The sequence below is a fragment of the Rhopalosiphum padi genome, chromosome 1 (assembly GCF_020882245.1).
Source record: "Rhopalosiphum padi isolate XX-2018 chromosome 1, ASM2088224v1, whole genome shotgun sequence".
Classification (NCBI taxonomy): domain Eukaryota; kingdom Metazoa; phylum Arthropoda; class Insecta; order Hemiptera; family Aphididae; genus Rhopalosiphum; species Rhopalosiphum padi.
Genome location: NC_083597.1, coordinates 73,924,156 through 73,951,789, shown reverse-complemented (window position 1 = coordinate 73,951,789; position 27,634 = coordinate 73,924,156). Strand labels below are relative to the sequence as shown.

Here is a 27,634-nt window from a genome sequence, read left to right as displayed (position 1 = left end):
AATTCAAACTTTGAATCAAATCTCCAAAATGCATTACTCTAAACTTCACACTCTATACCACAGTAAACTCCAATCACACACTAATCATTAGCAATGAACACACTACCCGATAACCCTTGACGAACACTAAAAAGAAAATGGTGTTGGGACCTTTTGTTTTAGTATCTCTCAATAATTAACACACGTGCTGAGTGTTATCACTGAGTAATTTTCCAATTTATAGTATTCACCGCTTATCAAAATTGCTTGTTGTACAAAAATGTTTTAGAGATTGTATACTTTCACTTTAACAATAAAAAAAGGTAAAAATCTAACTACCTACTGTTTTTATTATCGTTGTAATTCTTTTAGTTTTTTTTTTTTTTTTTTTAATAACTACTTATATTTTGTATTTTATCATCTATTCAGCAACTAAATAATAATTATTAAAACTAAAAATTAAAACATTAATTTTCATTTGCATTAAAAACGTATAGCAGGTTATAATAACATACAAACTTTAAACTATATAAAAACATTTATTTCTAAAACATTAAAATTAAATTATTATAATAATAAAGCTGATACTTTATACATATTATATATTATGTAGCTTCGGCGAAAATACATACGGTTCAATAATAATAGTTAGACGCATTACCTAAAACCATATATAATATTGTGATAATACCATTTTATAAACATTGTTTATATCTTATACATTTAAACTAAATAATTATAATTTTAGGGTTCGTGCTTATTAGCTTTTAAATATTTATTTTGTGACGTAATAAGTGAGTAATAAATTATTGTTTCAGATCACCTGGTAAAACACTTAATTTTTCATTTTTAATTACGCTATATTATGTTTATGTTTTTTAGCACCATTAAATTTTTATAGTAATTTTAAAGAAAAAATAAAAACATCTAAAAAATGAATATAAATAATGCAATATACCTACAAACCAAAATTAAATAATTATAAATAAAAATATATACTTTTTAAATTATTTATTTGAAGAAAAGTAAATTAAGTGTGGTGTTTAAGGCATAATGCCCTTCTGTAGTGTTATAAGCTTATAAAGTTTATTTCCATTTTTAATTATTCTAGAATTATGGATGTTTCTATTTTTTTCAACTCATGTATGTATTTATATTTTTCAAATGATAAACCGTTTATCTTAATCGCATTACCTAAATATATTTTTTTGTATTTAATATCAATATAAAGATAGCTGTAGTAATAGTCGATATCCCGACCCAGACACAAAACCACAGAAGTGACAAGACGAAGAATGGCATACACAAAGGTGGTTCGAACGGTGTGGATGTGAGATGGTTAAGTATAACTAAAAATTTTAATCATTCATACGCCCCTTTTTGGTGACATAAAAGAACTCATATATTTATATATTTTACGTTTCGTATGGATTGAAAGGTCGATTGGAAATTTGCACGGAGCTGATGTAATCACAGTTGTAAAGTATTTTTATTTATGATTTTAAGCATAAACCTGGTCAGCATTTATTTAAGAATAATACTATATTTCTATCATATATTTACGTATCATATATGCTATCATTTTATCAGTTAAATCATCACCAATCGTTATTTTTTTTAAGAAACAACTAAATCTAAGAAATGTATTGAACAAATGTATGCAAACATATATCTACGAATTCTACGATAACATAAATTATATTTTGAAAACGTTTAATTCATATTATTTAGGTATGCAGTAGAAATATAGTACCTAAGTATTTAAAAAACTTCAGTAATACCTTCCGTAGACGATCTCCTCTTGGATCTAAGATAATTTTAAAATAATCATTATATTTAATTTTTTCCAATTCGAGCGAAGTCCTCGTATGTTTAACACAAGTACATATACTGGCAAGTAAACAGATAGGCACAATACCGATATCAGTATTATTATTATACCTGCTCGCACGAAATAATAGACAGCTTATGTAAACATTAAATATATATCTGTTTTTATCAATAGATCGGTATTAATAGGTAAGTGCATAATATTATAAACACTGCGCGCGTATTTATATCGGCCGAACAATTTTTACGAGAAAGCGTTTAAAATATATTTTCGAGATCACCATACATATGTATATACACCTACATACATTTGCAGAACTCTCTCGCTGTATAGAAAAAAAAATCCATTTTTTCCTCCACAAAACCACATATGCCGCGCTTTCGTGTAGCTGTTTTCCGCTCAGTTAACCCGTACTTATATCATATAGACGACTGCCGATCGATCGATAAGTACTCGACTAACAGGATACGTAAAGAAAAACTATCTGCGTATCTGTGTGCGTATTAAGCGAGGCGAAATCCTTTTGTGAGAACGCGCGTGTGGGTATACGACTTCACGATATCATCATCCGGAGGCAAACGACAAGACGAAAATATTATTTATGAACGATAGAATATCATAATAATAATGTAAAGGTGTCGCGCGCGCAGTCCAATGCCCGTATACCGTCACCACCACCTATCCGTTGTCCGTATATTACTATTATTTGGGACGTATTTTTTATGTGGTTGATTTTCGAGATTTCAACTCGACTACGGCGAATTGTGGTATGTATAATCTAATTGTCCGGCTAAACACTACTGCACGCCATAATGTTGTACAAACGTAAGAAGAAAGTGGATTTTTGAATTTTTACATTTATATATAAAAAGTATTTATTGTGTTGACGTTACAGTTCAATGGGGGGGGGGATAAACAAATTTAAAATTTTTGTTGATTATAAGGAAATCGTAAGAAAAGTTTAATTTTGCACTTTTGTTTTTTAGAATAAATTATATCACAAAAATTAGGTATATATAGGTATTGTGTTATACTAATGTCTAAAAAAATATTGAATTTTAATATTTCCCAAATAAGGAGTTTTTGTACTATAGAAAAAATTAGACAAATCATTCAATGACTTATTTACAACATCAAAAAATATTATTTACCCATTTTAATGATTTGTAATTAAACAAACTAACTGGCCTCTTAGACTGTGATAATATTTACGATTCAACTATCTAATATCCAAACCAGGTTTGACGAAAAAATAATAAAATGCAGAACTTATATCATTCACATATATACCTATAAACAATATCATATCATACCTCCGTGGACACGCCTATGTATCATATATTCATACACTTTACTTATACAATATTTTATTGATACAGACTCGATCCTAAAAAAAAAAATCATATTAATGCATAATTTTAGTATTTTTAATGGGATATTAGGATAATATTTTAAGATATTTTTAGAACAATTAGTATCATACTTTAAACTTTAAAAACCTAAAAACCTACTTTCTATGCATGAGATATGTAAGACATTTTATTATGTATCAAATATTGTAATATCATCAAGTCTGACTAGACCGAATATCGTTCACTTGTTGATTATATGACAACATATTTTGTAATCAGTAGGTATTTGATTTGATGTTTAATTTATTATTATCTACAAGTTACTTCACTTTCCAAGATGGCATTATTAACACGTCAAATAATTCACGTTCGTTCAACTTTTTTTTCTTCTTTTTCTCTTTTTGATATGCCTCGTTTAATCCAGAATCCGTAATACAAGCAATGATATTTTTAAAAGTTTGAGAGAAACCTATGTATTTTTATTTTTTCTTCCATAAAAAAGTCCTTCAAAACAAAATTACTTATTATTAAATGCCGTATAAATCGACGTTAGATCGACACGCGAGATTATAATATTGACGGCTATATTGTAAAATATTCTCAACAGCGACATTTAATGCGCGTGCATCACTTATATTGTATTTACGCCAAATAATTATTAAAATGGGTATACATTAGCAATAATAGCATTCGATTTGATCTATATGCGTTTTTGCTTCGAGCCACTGTAGCTTTGTATGAACAGGGTGTTTTTTTTTAAACACAAGACACTCATTATTTCGATAACTAATAATGATTTTGAAGACACATTATTTTTATACGTTTATGTCATTATACAAAACATCAATTTGGTAAAAAAATCATATTTTTTTTATACTAACACGCTAGATAGATGATCGGATGAGGATCACACTACTTCGTTAATCTGAACTTATAACTAATATTGATTACTCGTTCGAAATTTGATTTATATTATATTATATAATGTGCCTATCAAAATACTCTAAAAAATATTACACTTTAGAATATGAAATAAAAATGGATGCTGTCATTCAATTGGTTAAGAAAGTTTAAAATAAATGATAACGATAAAAAAAATAGTAAAAAAATTTATTGTTTTTTTTTAAATAATTTAAAGGCAAAATAATACATTTTTACGTAAAAAATAAAACACCCTGTATAATATACGGTTTGCAATAACACGAGGCAAAACTCTCTTCGGCCTCGGTATAACAATAGAACGTCGCTGCGTTTGAATAGGAATAGTCGTCGAGCTCGCATTATTTTCATTATTATTATTATTGTTGTTGTTGTTGTTATTTTTTATATTTTATTGATCCTTTTAAACATTGGTTGCTGAAGCCATTATAGTCATATTTTTTTACTTCTATTAATTATTCGTGTCGTTATAAACCTTAAAACATATATGTAATATACACTCGTATATACCAAAGACCAATAATTATTGGCCAAATGGTACAACAAATTAAACGACTCGAGCAAAAGTTTCAGTTTGCATATTATACTCGTACATAATATATATATATCATAATATGTTTGCATTAGATTATTAATTATAAAGTCTCCAAAATATAATACTGTTATCGATTTACGTCCGAATAGCACTCATATTACAGAGTTTAGGTCTGTTGTAAGTGTTTTGGATGACCCATCGATAACTTTTTTTTTATCTGTAAATTTATAAATTTTAAATATTAAAATATTGGTAAATTTAAAAAAAAATCTATGATTATTACTTATCTATATATAATATTATTATTAGGGATCTAAAATACCTACAATATAGGTACCTCAATATTATACAACAATTATCGTATGGTAAATATGATAACTCATTAGTTATGTCATAGCAAAATAAAGCATAAAATATTATTAATTTCGTTCCACATATTATATACGATTTGATTGAATTTAATTGAAAAAAAATATATTATATTCCAGGCAGACCTTGTTCGTTGTGAGATAGGTACCGGAAGGATTGACACTTTCTGGAATCGGGCCCCTCACGTCCAGAAGGTCTGCGGACTGCACATACAACGTAGCGAAGATAATATATAGTTTATACATTCAAAAAAATATTATTATACAGGAGCAGACTGAGAATTAGATTCCGGTTTGGATACATCAACATTCGATTTGATCATATTATTATAATACACAGAGTGATTCACCAAACATGCTTATCCCAATTCTTACCTTTAATAATGAATTTATTCAAATCCTGAATTTTGAAATTCTTAAAAATACTTAAATTCATATTTTCAAATAAGTAATTTTTATATACTGTGTTTCCCTGTGGTAGCATCAACTTCTTTTTTTCAAATAATAATCACCCTTTTTTCCTGTATATTAATAAACAGATAACTGTTTTGAAAATGTTGATGTTGAATAAATGTTTTGGGGCTACTTTACTTGTGTACCAACAATAATAGGTCCATGATAATGGGTTTGGAAGACAAGGAGGCTATAATGATTTTATAATTTGTAAAAATAATCTGAGTATAATAAATAGTAGATCCAATATTACATATATTTGATATTTTTTGCTAGCTATTTCTATCCTTAATATACACATTTTAATAACTCAATAACTACTCGTTCAAATTTTCTTTTAGATAAGTTAAAATTAAAAAAAAAAAACAAATCATCAGCTTAACATTCTAGAATACAAAAGATTGGTTCTTATTTGAGAAAAGTAGTTAAACCATACAGCACTCCTTAAATAGTGCAAAAATATAAATAGTTTAAAATATGGTGATCAAGTATACTAAAATATTTTAAAAATCAGCATACATGGTGATTCTTTTATCATAAAACACTCGCTATTTCAAAAAGTATTCATGTTTTTGAAAACTTTTTTTTACATAGTTTCAAGTTGTTAAAAAGACTACGTTTTTCTTAAAAAAATTATATTTTTAAATATTTTTTTAAGTTTTTTACTTTTTTGAATGACAACATAGAATTTTCTGAGTATTTCGATACATAAAAATCGAATTTAGGGCGAGTAGTTTATGAGTTATACGTATTTAAAATTTAGTCAAGTCTGAAGCATTGCTGCCACCAATTAATATTATTTATCCATACAATCAAGGTTTATTTTTATTCGACGTTAAGGGTTAAAGTCAATAAGTCACGAGTGGTGAAAAGGTAGAAACAGACAATATTCAATGTTCCAATCTATTATTTTATTACTATAAAAATAAAAATATATATAGAAACCATTCTTCAAGAGAACCGACTTCCCAAAAGATATAATAATCTATTTTATTTAAAGTTCCGTAGTATACTGGGTACGATCGTAACACAAGGAACATTAAAAAATATTATGAATAACACAACTTGGAATAGAACGAATTTTTAGAATTGAAAAACTGATAAAAAATAAATTTATATTTTATTTGATATTATGTTAACATCGACATTTATCGGTTAAAACGTCCTTTTTTGTTCAGTATAACGATTGTACCATGGGCGTGGGCGTGTCGTTTTATTTGTTGTGTATTTGACGGGTTATGGTGACAATAGTAATCGTTCAGTTGCTCGTCATCGATCACAAAATGTCGGACCTAGAAGCATCAACCCATGCCATTCTATCTCCCACAAAGTCTTAACTAGGACGGCAGAGTGCATCCTCCACAATATACAAAGGCAAACATTATTCTATGAACAAACTAGGCTAATCTCTTAAAATGGTAAGATACCTACATATTTAAGTTATTAATTTCCTTTTGTAGAAGTTATCAACCCTCTTAAGCTACGCAAAATCCCAATTAAAACATTTTGTTTCATATAACATTTTAAATGTATATATTAATTGTTTATACACAATTATTCATAGTCGTATATTTTTTTCTGATGATGACTGTTTCAGCTTCAGGGGAACTCAAATGCATAATAATAGCTCAACTAAAGAACGTAAAGGATCGGCAGAATAATGCATCTATGTTGAAAATCACTTAAAAAATGCAATAAATGTCCTTTCTATCCAATTGCCGATTGTTTCTTGAACAAGTTATAAGAATAATGAGACATAAACTCGTTTATACGATAACCTATATAACCGCATACTCGACATAGCAGCATATAACTATTATTAAATCAATTATATAAACATTCAAACAAGCTTAAATAATTTTACAGAATATTATGATAATTCATACCGATGTGTGATATATTTGATTTAAAAAAAAAATCATACAAATGTTATAATAATAATACACTTTACTTTTATATTTGTTATTTATTTGTTTACCTCTGGTGTGGTCAACGATATAAAAAAATGTTAAAATGGTTTCCCATTCCAATTACAATATACATGAACGAATAAAAATAAACACAAATTGACATGTAAAAATGTAAAATCAACGCATGTCAACTGCATATATGATAAGTTGTAGAGTATCAGCAATATTATCATGTTTAGGTACATGTGGATACAAAATGTTGTAATATTTTAAATGTAATAGGCATGATAAAAAATTGCATAAACTGAAAAGATGGGTAGGTGTTGTTTGATTACTTTTAATCAAACTTTTAACCTAACCTGTTAATTATTGTTTTAAATAAAAAGTAAGATTTTTTTTTATTTTAAGAAATTGACTGAATGGGATAATATTTAACTTTTAGTTAATTTAAAATTCACTAATGAAGTTCATTTCGATATTAAAATTATGAATTTTCTACAGTAGTGCATTTTGTAAGCAATATTATTTTATTCAGAATCACTTTACAGTTATTGATTTTAATCTAAGATGTCTATTTAGATATCTACTTTCAAGTATATTTATTTTTTACGTATAAATATCAAAACTTGTACATAAAATTAATTATTTATAAGCATTTAAAGTTGAGATGAATAGACTAAGAATGGTTCACCAACTTTTCGCGGAATATTCCACTCCGTTACTCACCTTATCTACTTAATAACTTAAAATGCTTACAAATAATTAATTATTATTGTTTAATATTTGGTGTTTTTACATCAGAATAATTCCTGGAAAATGTCATCTTACAAAAAATTTAATAAAATATATACATATTGTCATTGAAATAAAAACTTGAAGTTAAATCGAGCGATGTAAAAACAAAAATTATTTTAATTTCGTCGAAACTCAATACTTAGAAGCAAAAAAAAAAACGTCAAGCGATTCTCCGCTGTGTATAAAATATGTATATATTGAAAACAACTCCGATCAAATAAACTTCGATCCTACAGTTTTTAATGTCCACTATATCAACGCATTTTAAATTGTAAATCATGTTGCAATAAATATATCCGCACGCAATATAGGTTTATTATTATACGTTATACTCCAGAGTCCACGAGCGATTGTGTCGAGCCGTTATTCTGTCATCGTCAATAAATTATTATCGTTATATTATGTACTTCACGGCTCTGTATTTCGTTAAGAATATGTATTTGTTCAATTAGGTCGTGGATACAGTAAGCATGAGATGATTATTCTTTTGAAAGAATGTGGTGTAGAAAATGAGAATCCTGAAACTGGCGTGCATACACACACTATGCATAGCTTATTGAGTTAGTTATAAAATAAACAAAATAATATGATGTACAACGCAATGTGACAGTAACAGAAAACGATTTAATAACATTTTTAACTGCAAACGTTTCTGTTGTAATTATATAATATTTTTTGTTAAACTATGAATACTATAACTAACTATATTATGGAATATTTGTTAAAAATACTTAAAATGCTAAAATTATTGTTCTAGGTCGTCAATGAAATATTAGTAGGCACCTGCACTATGATAGTAAATCCGGGTATAGGTCACCAGTAAAACGAATTGGTACCCGTCGGCCATGTGTGATGGGTAATTATTATTCACGTCCGTTCCTTCCTTCCTTTTTCTGTGCATATAAATAAAGCTCAGTGAATATACCTACAGTGTGTTTCATTTCAAAGATAATGCAAAATATTTTAATCCAGTGACATCGGTTAACTGGAAAATTCCAAAATACAAACTTGTCAATAATTTTTAAATGTTTAGCCTTAGCTCAATCGTTTGGGCAATATAACTTGCTGAAAAAATAGAACAAACTACTGAATACATTACGAATTACATTATTAAGTTAAAAAAAACAACAGTCGATTTTAAATTTAAAACCTTGATTAAATGATCAAAATTACATAATAGAAATTGTGTATTCCAACAAATAAAAGGCTGAATATTTTTATTCCAACAATTAAAAGGCTGAATATTAAAAAATCGCAACAAATGTGTACTTCAATATTTCCTAACTCTTCTCAAAAACCCATTTCAATCCTGAGTCACTGGACACAATTTATACAACGTGTTATCTCTAAAAGGAAACATTGTACAGCGCTTATTATCTTATATATCGGTGAATACGCGACAAACACCGCAACCTCGAGAACAAGCCTGCATAGTATATATACGTAATATTATATATTATCATATTTACATCACATTTATATATAAAAATCAAATATCATATTGTCGTAGTCGTCCTTAATGGTTGAAAAAAGCTTTGAATGTTCTTATTGTTCATTCCCGTCACCGCCGCATTTTTAAAAAAAAAAAAAAATGCGGCATTTTAATCCGATAGAATTTATTAAGCTCCGTCCCGACTCACCGGCACGGAAGAAAATCGAATCGATGCCGCCGTCAACTCTTATACCTATAATATTACATAATATACCAAATAAACGTGAAAAATCAGCAACTATTTTGAACGTGTTTTCATTTTAATTATTTCGCACATATCTGACCCGTTAATGGAAAATATGCATAGGTTTTATAAGATATAATTACATATTATACGGAGCAATCCTTCTTAACCGCTTAACTGCAGTATAGTAATTTTATCGGTAAGGTAATGTGATTTTGAAAACAGTTCTTAATCATTTAAAAATCGAATCCCAATCCGTTATCCAGTCGGATAGTTAAATTAATTTAATTTTTTTACTTTAAAAATATTGGTACTTTGATTGTTTGAACTCATAACTAATTAATTACATATTCTTACAGTTTATTCTCTGATAGTTATTATGTTTTGGTTTATGAAGATAATAAATATTAAAGTCATAAATTAAAAAGCAAAAAATTTGAAAAATGATGACGATATAAAATAACAAGCAAACTTTTTAAAAAAAAATTTACTATAAATTAATTGAAATAATGATAGATCTGATTTCAAATATAGTATTTAATAAACAAAAAAAAAATGTTTTCACCAATCCAAATTCACCTAGAAAATCAGTATTCAGTATTTGCACTGATTAAAGAATGGCCTTACATAATACACACTCCGTACACAATATATAGTTCAGATGTTGAAGGTGTAATCATAATAAGAGCGGTAGTCATATAATAATGACATCATAGTGAATACATAACTTTTTTTTAACGCGAAATAAATCGCGAAATTTTCGGTTTCCACGACATCAAATTATAATAATATGCACGTCGTCCCCATTGCGTATTCATGGTAAGCTTTTGTTTCGTCTTCCACCTGCCATTCCACACGATCGTCGTAAATTGTCGAACGACGTGCATTTCATATTTTTGACGAATACACGACGTTTTTTCCGCAACTTTCTGTGCGAACACCAAGCGTATTATTTTCTAAGGATATTATTTTTATTTCTTTATTATTATATACATTTTTTTTTTTAAGAAAACGGTGCAACCCCAAAAACACCGCACAAAGTTTGAAAAAACGCTATATCCAATCCTTAATCGTAAAAGTTGTACCAATATTTTTTTTTATCCTCGTCTGTACAACCAAACCGTTTAATTATTCCAAACGCTTTTCGGCGGACTTGAGTAGTTATTTTTTTTATAATTTTAAATTATTGCGTAATTTTCATATTCGATCAAATAAACCACTTTAAAACCACAAAATTACAGAAAACGACGGATTTTTCGCATTTATCTACGTTCTATACTGGTACATTTTGTATTAAATTATGTTTAAATAATGACATTGTATGCATACATTATTTCAAATATTAGTGTATTAGCTGGAAAATAATAATAACACTAATGTAAGGCAACGAAATGTTATAAAATAATATTGTTTTTACTATTACACTTGTCAATACAAATCAATAATAGATTATTATCACCAATCCTTGAACAGAAACATCATAATAATATATTAATATAAATATATTGTGTAATATATTTTAAGATGCAATAAAATATGTTTAATATGTTTTGTTTTGTATTATTATACGTAACAAATAGTTTAAGAAGGTAACTTTTTTTCGTATTAAAATTTAATAAAAACTAAAAAGGAAGATTTTATTTTTAATTTCAAAAATCGTATAGCATAGCGTTTGATCGTTTAACGCGCAAGCTATTACTATACTGTATGTACACATACCTATTATATTATACACTATGTACACTGCAGTTGCCTACAACAACGAGCAACAAATATTTGATAAAACATTCATTTTAAATTAATAAATTATATTATATGAAGACGTATCTATTATATACGTATATAGTATAGATAATTTAAAAAATAAGTTTTACCGCAACCGTTTTACAATGACGATTAATATCGCGGATTTATCACAAGATAATGCAATAACTTTTGACTGAACAAAATCCACAAAAGCCCGTACAACAATTTTATTCACACGCACGCGAAACCGTCGTTTCCTACTCGTGAAATGAAATCGTTTGCATTTTATTTGTAGGCATGCAACGTGCTATTAGTTTATTACTTATTCATTATTACCGTAGTGTCAAAATATTATTATTATGATATTATAAAATATAAATTATGTTGTACGCGTTAATAAATAGTTTTACAATAATACTCAACTGATGTAGTATTTTATACACAGGGTGATTCACCAAGCATACTCACCCTCGTTTTTCTTCAATAATACATTAGTCAAAATCTGTTTTTTTACATTTTAAAATATATTTGAAGACCGCATTTTCAAAATCTTAAGCTTTTTTGTCATACTTAAAAAAATAAATATCCTACTGTTAAAAAAAAACAAACTTTAATTTTTCATATGACAACCTTATTTAAATTATTTATCCAATATTTTTATTAAAAATATTGACGAATCACGATCGAAATTCTAATGAGTAGTTATTAAATTGTTTAACTATATGTACTAAGGATAATAAGCCTATAATAGTGAGTTTGGGAGATATGGGAACAATCGGCTGTGATAATTTGAAAATTCTAGTAGTTTATATAATATTATAATCTATAAATATTTATAATTTATAAAAATAGTTCAATTAATCCTAATATTATCCAATATTGTATCTATTTTTTTTATTTTTGTAAAACCATTTTTAAGGACTTACATGCTTTATAAACAATTTAATAACTCAAAAAGTACTAATTCAAATTTGGTATTAAATACATAAAATTTCTTTAAAAAATATCCACTAAATAATTTACAGTAAAAAAAGAGGACTATCGTTTGAAAAATAGAAGTATGTATTGCCACAACACACACAGTCCTTAAGTAATACAATAAATCTCAAGAATTCAAAGTATGTTATTTAAAAATTCCAAAAATCTAAATTTGAATAAATCCTTTATTAAATGAACATTGGGTGTGATCATGCTTGTCAGATCACCCTGTATAGTTTGTGTATGTAATATTATATGTAGACGAGACTATGTTTATGTATAATTATATAATACACATAAATACCCATTAGTTGCAAAGTTAGGCTCGTTGTATATATGTACTAAATTACAACGTCTTGTTTGTTGTTGTTCAATGCGCACGCACTCTTCCTGTTACTGCTTCAATGTTATATATAATATTATGTTAATTTACCAGCAGCAGGTCGACAGAACTGTATACGCGTATATGTATGAGACCAATAATAATGCGTTTTATTATTTTGTTTTTTGCACTCTATACTCTATCAATAGCGTATTTGACGAGGGAAATCGCACAAATCTGAAACTACCAAATCTAAATATTGGTATGTTAATAAGAAGAAGACAAAACATGCAAGTATGACGTCCTTTTAAGAGTATCGGTGCGCACAGAATACACGGCGAATACTCGATAAAATGCAATGAACAGTGAAACGTGGTCAACACGCGTGTCACACGCACTGATACATAATTGTTCATCAACAATTATGTATGGGAGTTAAGAGAACTCAAAAATGTCCAAAATCGACTTACAATTTGTCCGGTAAAATTTGGACAAATAAGTGGTGAGATGCAGGGGTAGTGTAAAGTTTACTCACCCCCTCGCAGGTGATTTTGGTCAATTTTTCAAACCGATGAACTTATCACGAATTCTAAGAACCGACTTCGAAATACCATCATCGGTATACGTTACAATAGGACTGTATAAACATTATAAAATATACCCATTCCGAAAGGACCGTTTCTCTCGGTCGTGACTAACGCCGAATCCGAGACGTCGTTTATGTATAGACTGCGGCGCGTGGATAAAATAATATTATTTTATCCCCTGCTTATTATACGTTTACGCACAACGGTATCTCTTTATGTTCCGTGTAAGGGTTTCGATAAATAAAATATACTTTTTTCGCGCGTAGTGTATAAGTGTAATAATACTCACCCATATATTATATATTATATGTCGGTACACATATGCGATAAACCTGCATGTAATAATAATACATATATATATATATATATATATATACATATACCCCTCGCCGTTTTATAGAGATCACGTTTAAAGGTGAAGTCATACTACCGCCGTCGCCGAATTTGATTTTCGGAAAAAAAAAACAAACGCACACTCCTTTTTAGTATAGATCCCGCGCAAACAGAGCAAATGAAAAATAAAAGAAATCCATTTTTCATGATGTTCTCCGTGTTCTGTGCTCTTCTTCTTCTCCTCCTCCTCCTCCTCCTCCTCCTCCTCCTACTCATTCTTTCCTTTACTCGCTCAAAAAAAAACATATACGTTAAACGCGTATTATGTATGTATATATATATATATATACATACATATTATGTACTTGCTTTTTGGTATGCGTCGAGCACTACATCGGAGCACTATTAACATTTATTGCGGGCGATTTTTCTCAGAGGGCATTATTATTATACACACCTATATAGTCGTTTATAAATCCCTGTGTGTGGAGTATATTTTTAACATTCGAAGTACACACTCGAAAACCTGTCCCTTTTTTTTAAAACTTCGTTATTAGACTTTATATACAATCTGCGCGTGATACTACGTCTGATCGGCGGCGGACAAACCCGTATAACAGTGTGGTGTGGTCCTCATCGTCGACATTATTTATTAAAAAATAGAGCATTTTTATGGGCTGTATCCGTTACCACCAAAAGTATACCTTAACCTATTTATCAACCAAATGGTATTTGATGTATTACCACGATTTCATCGAAACATTTTTTCCAAATTATTAAAAGTTGTTATACCGTGATATGGTTATAAACATAAATTATTATTTACATCTTAAACATTTTATACCATCTGTATAATGTTATACTTGACCAGTATATAATCATATAAAAATAAATAATAATATTCTGGTTTTTTCAATATTTTATAGCAGCGGTTTCCAATCCACGGGTCGCTGTCTACTTGTGAGTCGCCGAGCCGCGGCTGTGTAGAACTACGTTAGGAATCTGAAAATTGGCTTACAACAATCAACAAGTATACAACTATACGGCAAAATCTGTTAACTAATCAGCTTCAGGTGTTCGTCTATCGTACGTACAGAAAGACGACTTGGGGAAATGGAAATTTCTCCACCCCACCCACCCATCGAAATGTGTGTGTATAAGTTTATATGATGAAGTTATTTCAGCAAAACCAAAATTTGTATATTTAAAGTGAACAAAATATGATATACAAGTTTATACGATTTCATGATATCGTATTAGTCTATGCATTGTGTTCTCGTTCAATACAACGGCGAAAATCACCGAAATCGACAAAAAATTTTAACTTTTTACTCGCTTTTTCATCGCACGATTTGTTTTTTAGAAGTTCCGAAAAAATTAACAACGACTTTTCTGACTAGAAAAAGCTTGCTATAAAACTTTAGTTCCAAGGTCCTCAGGTTCGTACCTCATACCAATAAAATATCGATAATCTAGTCTACATTATACTTTGAATAACAGGTCGATCTACAATTTTTCCAAAAACTACCGAATGATGGTTTCATTTAACACGTAAAAAAATATTACAAACACCCATACCTCGATATTTTTCGAAGAAACACAATCAAGCGCAATATAATATATGAAATAATATAATTCAGTTTACTATATATTTTTTTTCATTTTTCTGTTCCCAAAAAGTATAACAATTTATTGCCATCCATTTTTTTATAAGAATTTCGCTTTGGCTTGTTACAGCTCGCGTCGTACTATATATACAACCGTATTATTTTTTATTGGACGTTTTCGTAGTAAAATATTCATCTGGTATGCGATTTACTTTTCATTTCAAGAAAATTGCGGAAGACGTCCTAAATTTACTCGGTCACTTTACTACGTATAATGAGTATACATTTGTATTTCAAGTTTCGGTTTTTTTCGTTAAAAATATAACTTATTCAGACGGCACACGAATTAAAATATATATAACAAATATGACGTAATTTCAGTATAATATACAGAAGAAATCGTTAAAAATGATGTTCAGGGGACCAGGAAAAATAGGTCATAATAACCGATAGTCATTTAACAACCGAAATTTGGAAAAAAATTATTAAAATAGGTACAGTAAATATAATGTTATATTTGAACCACAAAATATTAGCTCAAATCATAAATATTATTAAAAAGTAATTTATTTTCATTACAAACCATTATTAATATTATCTATTACATATTTAAACAAATAACCTGTTATTTTTATCTGATCTTATATAATTTGACAATTTAAAATTTTACCTTATCTTGATATTTGTTAATTCGATATTGTCCACAGGGTATTACCACGTACTCATAATATTTATTATAAATGTTGTATATTTATCTAAAATTTACATATATTATACATTAAAATATTTTATTTCATAAAAACATAATATTACAATCGATTAAACTTAAACATTAATTGACATCGATCAACAGTATATGTGATACAATGAACATAATAAATGTGAAAAGGAGACCATTCGGTATAACGGATTCTCAGACTACTGGCGCTTACCCAGCTACCAAACTTTTAAGATAACAGGTCTCTGGACCAATTGCTTTTAAGGCGATGGAAGATGTTTGATACAGGGAGACGCGCGGGAGATGTCATGTAATTAACGAGAGTGTTAAAGTGGCTTAATAATTTCGAATGGAATGTTTTAAAGTGGTTTTTGCAAGTTCACTGACCGTTTAAATATTATGTAATACAATACAATCTATAGCGATGTAGTGTAGATATTTTTTGTAAAAAATATACGAGTTAGTCCCCCGCAGCTTTCTATTAATTTCCCCAGACATATCGCGGGCGTATATATTATTAATAACGTTAATTAATTAATTTAAGAAAAATGAATTATTATTATTATATCGACCGTGACGTGTATATTTTAATGAGAGTAATAATTCATTGTACCTCCCTACTATATATATATAATCACGTACACGCGCACACCCCCATTATCACAACGTGTACGTAACCACGAAAACATCGTAAAAAGCCGTTTTACAAACATACTATTATTATTATTATTTCTCTTAAGCGCCGTTCGGATAAATATTTTAAATATGATCGTCTGTAGCGCCAGCACCGATGATATTATAACATAATATAACATATTTTATTCGCGCAACCGAGACGGTTACGCCTACTTATTCACACGGCGAGGGAATTACAAATTTGATCTGACAAAAGTGGTGGGATTGTATAAGAACTGATATAATAAACGCCATTTTTTCCACACGAAATTCTGAAGACGCCGTACCTATATTATTGCAGAGACCGTAAACCTACGACACACTGGCCACATTTTAATCGTACGCAAAAGTATTATTTATTTCATCGTTTAATCTTGTATTTGATGAAAAAATAAATAATGAAACTAGTTCGTTATTATTTTAAAAAATAAATCTACAGAATATAAAAGTTTGGAACTAACACTGCTTTCAATAATAATATTTTGTACCTTTTAAAAAAGTGACTCTTTCCAAGTAAACTCATAAATATTCGCGTTAACAAACATTTTATGTAAAAGCTTAATATTTTCAACAGTAAATTATTTCAAATCATAACAGATAAATAATACATGGTTGGATGAAGCTAGTGTTGCTTGTGTTTCATTAAAACATTCAATGCTAATAAAATATAAAACAGATATTAAAAAAAGTAAGTAAATTTTTTAAATTCCCCATTATCCTGAGTAAAAACGTGCATTTTTTCGAAACTTTATTATTATAAACTCAAAAAAAATTCACTACCCGTGCTATATATCTATACTTTACAAGTTACTATACGAGTACTTACACATGTTGTGAGGCGAGTTCGTACACTGCACGTTCTCACCATTTCGAAAATTATGAAAACAAGTTCAACTCCACTCACAACGGGGTACATCGTGTATATGTGTACACTGTACGTGCACATATATGTGTATGTGAGTGTGTGTGTGTAGGTGCTTGCGTGTGTGTGTGTGTGTGTGTGTGTGTGTGTGTGTGTGTGTGTGTGTGTGTGTGTGTGTGTGAGTTCACACACTTTTATGTTATTTTTTTATTTTTATTTTTATTTTTTTTGAATTTATATATTGTGTGCGAGCAGTTGAAAATTATGTTAAAGAGAAGAAAAAAGACATTGTGTGGTTTTAAGTAAGAATTTTTTTTTTATGTTTTATTTCGTTTGTTACGTGATTTTTATTCATTTTTTATGACTGTCAACGACTTCAGCAAAAAAAAATAAATTAGTAGCAATTATTACGACATATTATATTATATTATATTATATTAGTACGACATAGAGTATACATAAACGCATAATGGGAAAAACGAAATCGTGACTTGGTAGAAATTTAATATAAAATTCGTATTGTTGTAAACGTTCAAAGCACATTGCGTGCGACAGAAAGAGAGGAAAAAACTCGTCGGAAACGCGTGGAATGAATTTTGTTCCGTTTCGTTTTATATTCTCCTATAATATACGCGTCAGAAAATCACAACATTTTATTCACCACACACGCCATCGTATAATGTTTATCCCGCGATTATTTTTCGACAACAGTTGTGATACAAGTATATAACGATAATTAAAAAATCGATAACACTCGGACCGTCCGCCATCGTACTGTACGATATCCGCAATTCACACAAATATATACTGGTGATTCTTTTCTTTTAATTTTTTAATTTTTTAATGTCAAGAATAAATTTTTAATTTCATTTGCTTTTGGTAATGCATAATGCATAGCAACCGAATTTATATTTAACTAGTACTTCAATACTTCTGATAAACTAATCAAGTCCTAACCTTAAACCTATTATATACCTAAATATTGTCTTTTAAAATTCGATTTTTTTTATACATCAAATTCTCAAAAAAATTTTCTACTGCAGGATATAAAATCAAAAATGCATGTTTCTACCATAAATTGTACGAAGATTAAAATTATAAAAAATATAACATTGTGTAAAAAAATTATTTTCAAAAACATAAATACTTTTCGAGATGATGAATGTTATTACTGTTGAAAAAATGACCCAGTGGCCAGTGCAAAAATATACATCGAGCATACAAATTAAAATATTTGGAATTTATTACGAGGTTTTCTCATTAAATTTTTATAAGCACATTACGACGTCGTTTTTCTTCGTTTATCCACCATTCGGTTTGTGAACCATCTTAAAATAATATTGTTTATTATGCGCTTTTATAATCTCAACCAATTACGTGCTATTCGTTTATATTGTAGCGTATATTTTTTTAGTTCAAATATAAACAATATTAGTAATTTACGAAGCTTACTCGGAGACTTCCAATTCGTAAAATACACGTCCATAATTGGACAGTGGCGTGGCGGTATGAGCTACCTAATCGAACGATGGCCGCCGCTGAATTTTTAAGGGATGGTAGGTGCATAAGGCTAATAATTTAGTATTACCTAGTATTTCAGTATTTATTACGACATGTAATTAAAAAATATGATATTAAAGGTTTCTATTAGGGTTTCATCAAGTGGATGAGAGGGTGTTGTATTTAGCTTACCTGTAAATAATTTCTAGTTCACTACGCCAATTTCCTATTTATTCTAGTTTGTTTTCGTATCTGTACAGTATACATGGAAATCATTTCTAGCCATAACAAGAAATCTAACTAATATAATAATCCAATGAGTAATGATTTCTAAATACAGCGTAACGTCAACCGATGAGACTATGAGTGCAGCTGGCTATACTGTTTGATTGATGGTGAGAAAGCTCGAATAAAAACCATTTGTCGTAAATTGATGTGGCGAAGAGAAAAAATATAAAACGAGTGATAATAAATTTCAATAAAAAAAAAGCGTTTACTTTTACAAAAATTTGAAAGTCAAAACAAATACACACAGTCATTGGTGGCTATCCCGGAGACAGAGTATAAGCAGCGTGATATGCCTTTTTAGATTCCATTAAAAGTTATAACTTATCAGTAGGTACCTAATTAAAATGTCCATTAAATTCATTTTATCTTATTAAGTTTGATAGATAATTTAATATTCTACAAAGTTATGAAAAAATAATGATTTTGAATTTTAAAAAAATGTTCAATCTTTTGATATATCTCGTCCACTATCGTCACATAATTAGCGCTACTACAATAGTACAACTGCAGTTACAACAATAGATATTTAATATTATTTTAAAAGAGATGAATGTATTTTAATTATTTTTTGATACGCTTTAGCCTGTATAGTCATATCATGAGATTATTATGTAGTACACAACACAACTGTGTAGATTTGAACAAAATACGGAGCTATCAACATTAGATATATAAATAATATAATACTTACCCAAGTGGTTAAGTATACATCTACATTGCTGATCCTGAATACAATATTTAAATATAATGCTTTAAAACAGTAAGTACGCGAAGTAAGTCACAATAGTTATACGGTAATATGTATTATTATGTTTACGATAATTACCACTTAAATTTATTTATGAGGTCTTATTCTTTAGCGAAGTCTACTCTATTAAATCGATACGTAACATAAGACGACGTGAATAAAATATGATCAATATTTGCCAGAGTTGTGCATTTCACGTTTATTCCAATTAGTTACTTATCCGAATAATTGCGGACCGACTTTTTCGTTGTTGTTTTATAATAAATGGGAAGTCAATTTTTTTAACAGTTAAATTTATTGATTGTTCAGTTTTTATACACATTAACATTATAGAGTTCTATACAACAGAGTTTCTCAACTTTTTTATTATGGCGATACACTGTTAAAATATTTCATACTCTGCGACACAATAAAAAAAATCAGAAAAATTGGTAATATTTAATTTTAATTGACAATGGTGAAATAAAAAATAACAAAGAAAAAATTTAACATAAAAATAATGATAAATTTCAAGAGGTAGCAAATAATTTACTTTTAATATATAATATCATAGACATTATATCATATACCTAGTAATTTCTCTTAATCATATCAAAAATGATTGTGTATTTTATGTCGTTATTAATATACTTCACGACAAATTTGGACTTATCCGGCGACACACTGATCGAAAAACACTGCTATATAAGATCATCGAATTAAAGTAAACAATTTAACCTGCAATGTTAAACCTGCAATATCCGATGTATTTTTATTATGTCAAACATAATATTTCAACTAAAAACAGCTCCCCTATAATAGTTAAATAATCGACGGGATTTTATTTTGTTTTTAAAACTATAGTAAAAGTTCTGTTTTATGTTTTATGTCGATCACTCATACACTTACACATCTCAAATTTTATGTAACTATTTATTGATGTCCGCGGTCTACTGATATTGTTTGAATTTTAATGACATCCATAAATTTGAACAAGGAAAAAAAATAATAATCACAATACGCGGGCAATACCGGAATTAAATAAAATTAAATGTTTGTAATACTAAATAAATACGGCAAACGCCGGGGAACGTTTAAGATTTAATTAAAGAAAAATAAAGACCTTGTTTTAAGTTAATAGATACTTGATTTACAGTTATATTGTTTTCCTCGAAAAAAAAACACTCTTTTGATATATTTAAAATCGAAATATGATAATATTGTGTACACACGCGCACCTGAAACGGATATTTACGAGTAGGTAGGTGTATTTGTTTCCCTTACTCTTCGTGCCAGAACTATATTGAATTTCGTAAACCAACATCGAATTTAACAATGTATGATTTAAGTCTTATTCTTTTCACATATAAAAATACCAGATTTCCGAGCAGTACAAATGGTCTTTTTTTAGTTTCGGTTCTTCAGTAGCCACATAAATATATATTTAACGTATAACTCTATACACAATATCGTAGGTACGTGTAATATATATTGCGTGCATCACATACATAGGTAGACACATAAAAATTTGATACGTTGTTTGAACGGGCGTATGTACACGAGTATTTTTTACCCCTTCCACACACAACCCTTCACAAAAAAAAAAAGCTCACAAAATCTCTTCCACATTAAATTTGATATTATAATATTTACGGATAAACAGTTTTATTCAAAAATCGTCTAACGCGTACGATACTATAACGTAGTATGCAATATTATACATATATATAGAGACTGAGTGATTCACCTCCAAGCATACTCACTTTCGTTCTTTTCATTTATTAATACATTTATTAAAATTCTGATCTTTGGAATTTGTAATTACACTTTAAGACCATATTTCAAAATTCTTGAGATTTTTGTGTTACTTAAGTAATTTCTTGTGGAGATACAGACTTCCGTTTTTCAAATGACGACTTTTCTACTGTATATTATTTAGAAGGTAATTTTTCTGAAAATTTTGACGCATCTAAATAAAAATTCGAACGAGTAGTTTTTCAGTTATTTAAATGTTTATATTATAAGTATAATATTATACTTAAAAATTGTTTTTCAGAAATATAAAATAGATTAATAATCTAATTTAGTATATATTATACTTAGACCATTTTTATAAATTGTAAATATTTATATGTTAATATTATCATAGCCAATAGCTCTCATGTTTACCAAATACATTATCATAAACTTATTTCCTTGGTACATAAAATTAAATAAATTAAAAACTATTTGTTTGAATTTTGATTTTTATATGTCAATATTATTACAATTAACCAATTAAGGAAATTGTCATTTGAAAAATAAAAGTTTGCATCTACACAGGATACTCTAAGTAGGACAAAAAATATAAAAACTTTGAAAATATGGTCTTTAAGTATACTTGAGAATTCTAAAAACCAAATTTTGAATAACTGCATTATTTTAGGTTAAAATGTGGGCGAACATACTTGGTGAATTATCCTGTATATGATGATGTAATAGTAAATTATAAGTATAGGTAAATATTATTTTATAATTTTTTTTTTTTATATTATAAACTTCAATTACCGTATAGATAAAACAGTTCCAGTACAGCTATTTAATTATTATTTACATTTTTAATATATATATTTTTTTTAGGTTAGGTATATTATACTTGCATGCCAGGACAATATAGTATACTACGATTGAGTGACAGTATGATCAGATTCGTGTAGGTGGGGTTGTAATGGTACTGAGGAGTGGTGATTTTTAACTACAAGTGAGATGTTCAAATAATATATTTAATTTCTATTATCGTTTCCCAGTTCTCTCAGTCACAGATAACCGTCGGACTTAACTTAAATACGGCCACGAATTTGCCGGTTATGACGACAATAAATATATGTATATTGTACGACTTTCGTAAAATCCGATGACTGAGTAGTATTCTGATAGCTCAAAAGAATTTTATAATAAGAAACAACTGAATATTATTTTTAAGATTTTTCATTATTTTGTTTCTCATCTCTTCCGTTATAAACATTAAATGTTAAGTTGAATATGCATTTCGGGGCCAATGAAATTGTATTATTTTATACTACAACAAGTTACAACACATAATATAAACACATATACAAAGAAGCAAACAGACGCTGAGAAAAATGCTACAAGCCATTGCCCGAAACAGTTATTAACATTTGTATAGTTATTTTTCCCTTGCTTTCCTCGCTAACTAGGACTCGAGGGATGATTTTACGTAAATAAAATGTAACGCTATTATGACTATTTTCAATCTAAAAAAAAAAAAAAACCTTAAACAAACGTTTACTTTATATCTCAATGCTCAGGAAGTTCGAACATCCTTAGGCGTAAAAATTGATTTCTTTACACTAAAATATTTATTATATTCAATTTAAAATCGTTAATACTATTAAATCTTTATAACCTTTAATGAATAATTCAAAGTAATTCGTTTAAATCTCATAATTAAACAATATAAACAGTGAGTAAATATTAATAAATGATTTAATTTATTTCATAAATAAAATATTTTTTTTATATTATATACTTTCGTTTTGCTTAGAATACAGCGTTCAAAGTAAACAGATTAAATAATTATATAATAATTATAATATATATTAAATATAGTGTAGATATATACTTGAGTTTAATACTCACCAGTTGAAATATCTTATATAATATATTTTATAAATATTTGTTTTATATAGGTAGTTTTTCAGAAGAACTTGAGCAAACATACAATTGTAAATTATATGTTTTAAAATATAATAATGGTATTAAATAGTTTATTAAAAAGAAAGTTTTTCTTATGGTTGTGTTTCGCTTCAAAACATAATATTGTACTTAAATACTTAATATATATACTTAAAGTATAATACTATAATACACTTGTAAGTAAAGCACGGCTCTTTATTAGATCTCGAAATTAACTAAATTTGTATGCACTATCGCGGTAAGAAACTATAAAATATGGTTTTAAAATTTGCACTGAAGTCTAAAGGCGTTTTCGTTAGTAAAGAAAATTCAGGGCGAAATTCTTATTTTTTAAGATTCTATTCATTACTACTTTATTTTGAGTGTTCCGTTTTAGAATCAGACAGATGTAAACAACAATAAAAACCTAAAAAAAATCCTACAATCCCGTAAATAATTTATTATTTTCTCACTGCTTTTAAAAAATAATGGTAATTTTTTTAAAAGCAATTTATTATACAATACATTTTATTATTATTTTAATACTAAGATTTTCCTTTTGTTTATTTCAAAACTCAGTCCATTCGTGAAATAATATATATATATATATTAAATGTATACACGCGTGAAAATTATAACCAATCATAGGTTATAATTTAATTATAACAAGTATTAATGGGTTGAATACTCAAACATTTATGAAAAATGTTGCATATTATTCTATATTCGTAGCTTTAGTGGAGTATAGAAACAACCTGTTGTGTTATCGTTAGAATTAGCGTTTCTATACTTACTAAACGTCTCATACGTGCAAATATACCAGTACAATATTAATACCGTTTTTACGTTTTGGCTTGTAACTTTCAGGATGAGCGCATGCATTTTTAAGCAGGTAACTATAGCCAATAGCCAATACCAATATATATATATAATATCTTTAAATTTCCATAATATAAGCTGTTTTCTTCAAAACTGTAAAAGTGGAATGAATAAAATGTACATGGACCCTTGTGTACAGCAACAAAGAGTTTAAAAAAGTTAATTTGGAAATATACATATATTTAAAAAAACGTATAGTTTATTTCGAGGATACAATATCATTCAATTAACCGATCTACTGTAAAATATAATTTTAATTGTTAGAAAATCATATACATAATATCTATATTTAAGGTTTTAAAATTATGTGTCATAAGACTCGATATTTAAACATAATAAAGTGTTCGACTCTTCATCTAGTAAAATATTTATCATGTTAACTTGATTTTTATTTCTCTAAATCTCATAAAATATACTAATACATTTAATTTTATATTATAAATCAGTAAGTTATGTTGTTATCATCCAACTATTCATCACCACGTTCACTGTGTATATAAAACACAGTTTTTTAAATGTTACCAATGATACATTTTATCTCCATAAAATAGCCGATTTCGTTTTAGTTATTTAAGTTAGTTTAACGGCTCGTTGTGTATTCTGTACAGAACTAGACTGTGCCTTGGGTCTAAATGTGTCTACACCTCAACTACCCTTGAATTCTATGCACTATATTGTAATATGCGTCCTCCACTACAATGACCACGCGATATTTATCCTATAATATTATAGTTACTCTCAAACAACGGTTATCTAATAGTTAGTGCTTATTCAAGCGTTCAGCGTTGCACTAATATCATATATTACTCGTATACTATAATATCTTCTAAAAATTATAAAAAAAAAAACGAATTCAAAACTTAGGGGTAAATAAATATGTCATTTCATTAATATTGTATTTTATAGCAAAAATATATTTCAATACAATGTACTTATTTAACTCAGGTTATATAGGTAAAATTTGTTCAAATGAAGAGTCTTCACAAATAACACTTTTCACATGAACCCTCAACATCGTTGTCAATGATAATAAAATATATTTATAAAATCACAGCGCATGTCTCTACATTTTTTCGCGCCCAATAATCCCCTAGAGCCCGAGAGTCAACCGCATTATGATATTATGTAATGACGAGGCGCATAGTATCCGAAAAGCTTAACTTGCAAAAAAAATAAAAATTAAAAAATCATAAATTAAAAATACTTTATTTAATAAAACATTAGATAATATTAAAATATGATTTTATGACTAAATTAGCTCAACGCTTAGCAAACAAATTAGCTATTAATGCTAGATAATAGCATATAATAAATTATATGTTTGGACACTAACATTAAAATACGATCTACCTAATAGGCCCAAAATAAAAAAAATCTATCTCCAAGGTGATTATTAGATGCAGTGATAAAGATAATATCAAGAGCATCATCTATAAGATACAAGGGCGTGCATTCCACTAGATTCTCTTTATATATTTTACAAATTTTTATATTGAAATTTATAAGCGCTATTCTAAATCTCGACATTTTCAAAAATTTATAATGATAAATATGATAATTTTTTTATTTAAATTCTCCTATATATTTACTTAACATATTTTTAAGTATGTACTATATTCTAATGAAAAACTGTTAAACGACGACCATAACGTATATAATATTTTCAATATATTATGTTATAAATATGGGGGAGGGCAGTAGAAGTTACTTACCTTGCAAAGCAGTGTCCGGATGTCCGTCGATGGATTTGACGACGAAACGTCATCCGCGGGCCGAAAGTAATATGATGACTATTGCAGTAGTTTCACACAAAACGAGTGTTTTCCAATTTTGATGGACGGAGAACCACGCACAGTATAATATTAATGTATATTTACGACACTATCACGGTGGAGATGGCGATGATGATGTATCGATATATTATACGATCTTAAACCGTGTGCTATATTAAAAACAAATGGCGTATCTACGAGTATCGAGGTAGGTCGTGACAGACACCGACCGAGCTGTACGACCACGTTAGACGGACTGTTCGCGCCGCTGCTTTCGACTGAGTTCGAAGTCGTTGCCGATGCCACCGCCGCCACTGGTTACCGGTGGCGTGCCGAGCGCACGCGACGCTCTGCGCTTTTCTCGGATAATTTCATTTTATAATAATAATGCACCAAATGTCTATGAATATATCCTATCGTCTAGCCGGAGACGAAAATAATTTTTATGTCAATACTTTTGTAAGATCACTTAGAATTTAAAATCTACCTCGACTTGAAGGCTTTCCATTTTATCTTTACGATTTATGATTATTGATAATTATCATTATATTACATTATCAATATCACATTTGATGCGTTTTTTCAGTTATTGATTCCTGGAACCAATCGGTAATCAAACCATAACACGGTTATTGCGATCAAATATTAAGCTAACTCTCCACAACCGCCAGAAAGCGATCGCCACATGTAGAAATTGTTGCGTTTCCTGATACCGATCCGGATGTACATCATACATTTCAATATAATCGATCACATTTTATGACTGAATTGTAGAAAAACATTTTTAAGAAATAATGATTTAAATAAATTTGAAAAATTATTTGAATTTATTATTTTGGTAAGTGTAAAATATTAATTTTTTTCTAACCATGCAATAGTGTTTGATACAGAAAAATTAATTTTGAAAGTTCAAAACTATCTGTGCAGTTGGAATATGAGGTAAATTAATAAAGCAATAAAGTGTGACATCTCGCGTGTATATAGGCCTAAAGTTTGGTGTAGAGTGTCGTTTGATGATAAGATTTTTTAAGGGCGCCAATCTGAAGCTGAGGTTGTAAAACCAGAGCTTACGGGATTTTTCTTTTTAATAATAATAATAACGACAAAAACTCATTCCACAGAAGGTA

General features: G+C 28.3%; 1 protein-coding gene across 1 annotated transcript in view; it reads right to left on the bottom strand.

The window, feature by feature from the left end:
- The window catches only part of LOC132922079 (uncharacterized), a 191,503-nt gene extending 164,714 nt beyond the window's left edge, over positions 1-26,789 (bottom strand). Inside the window, exon 1 of the mRNA XM_060985408.1 lies at positions 26,448-26,789. The gene's annotated coding sequence lies outside the window, so the exon portion shown is untranslated. The remainder of the gene's footprint in view (positions 1-26,447) is intronic.
- Between the last annotated feature and the right edge of the window lie 845 nt (positions 26,790-27,634).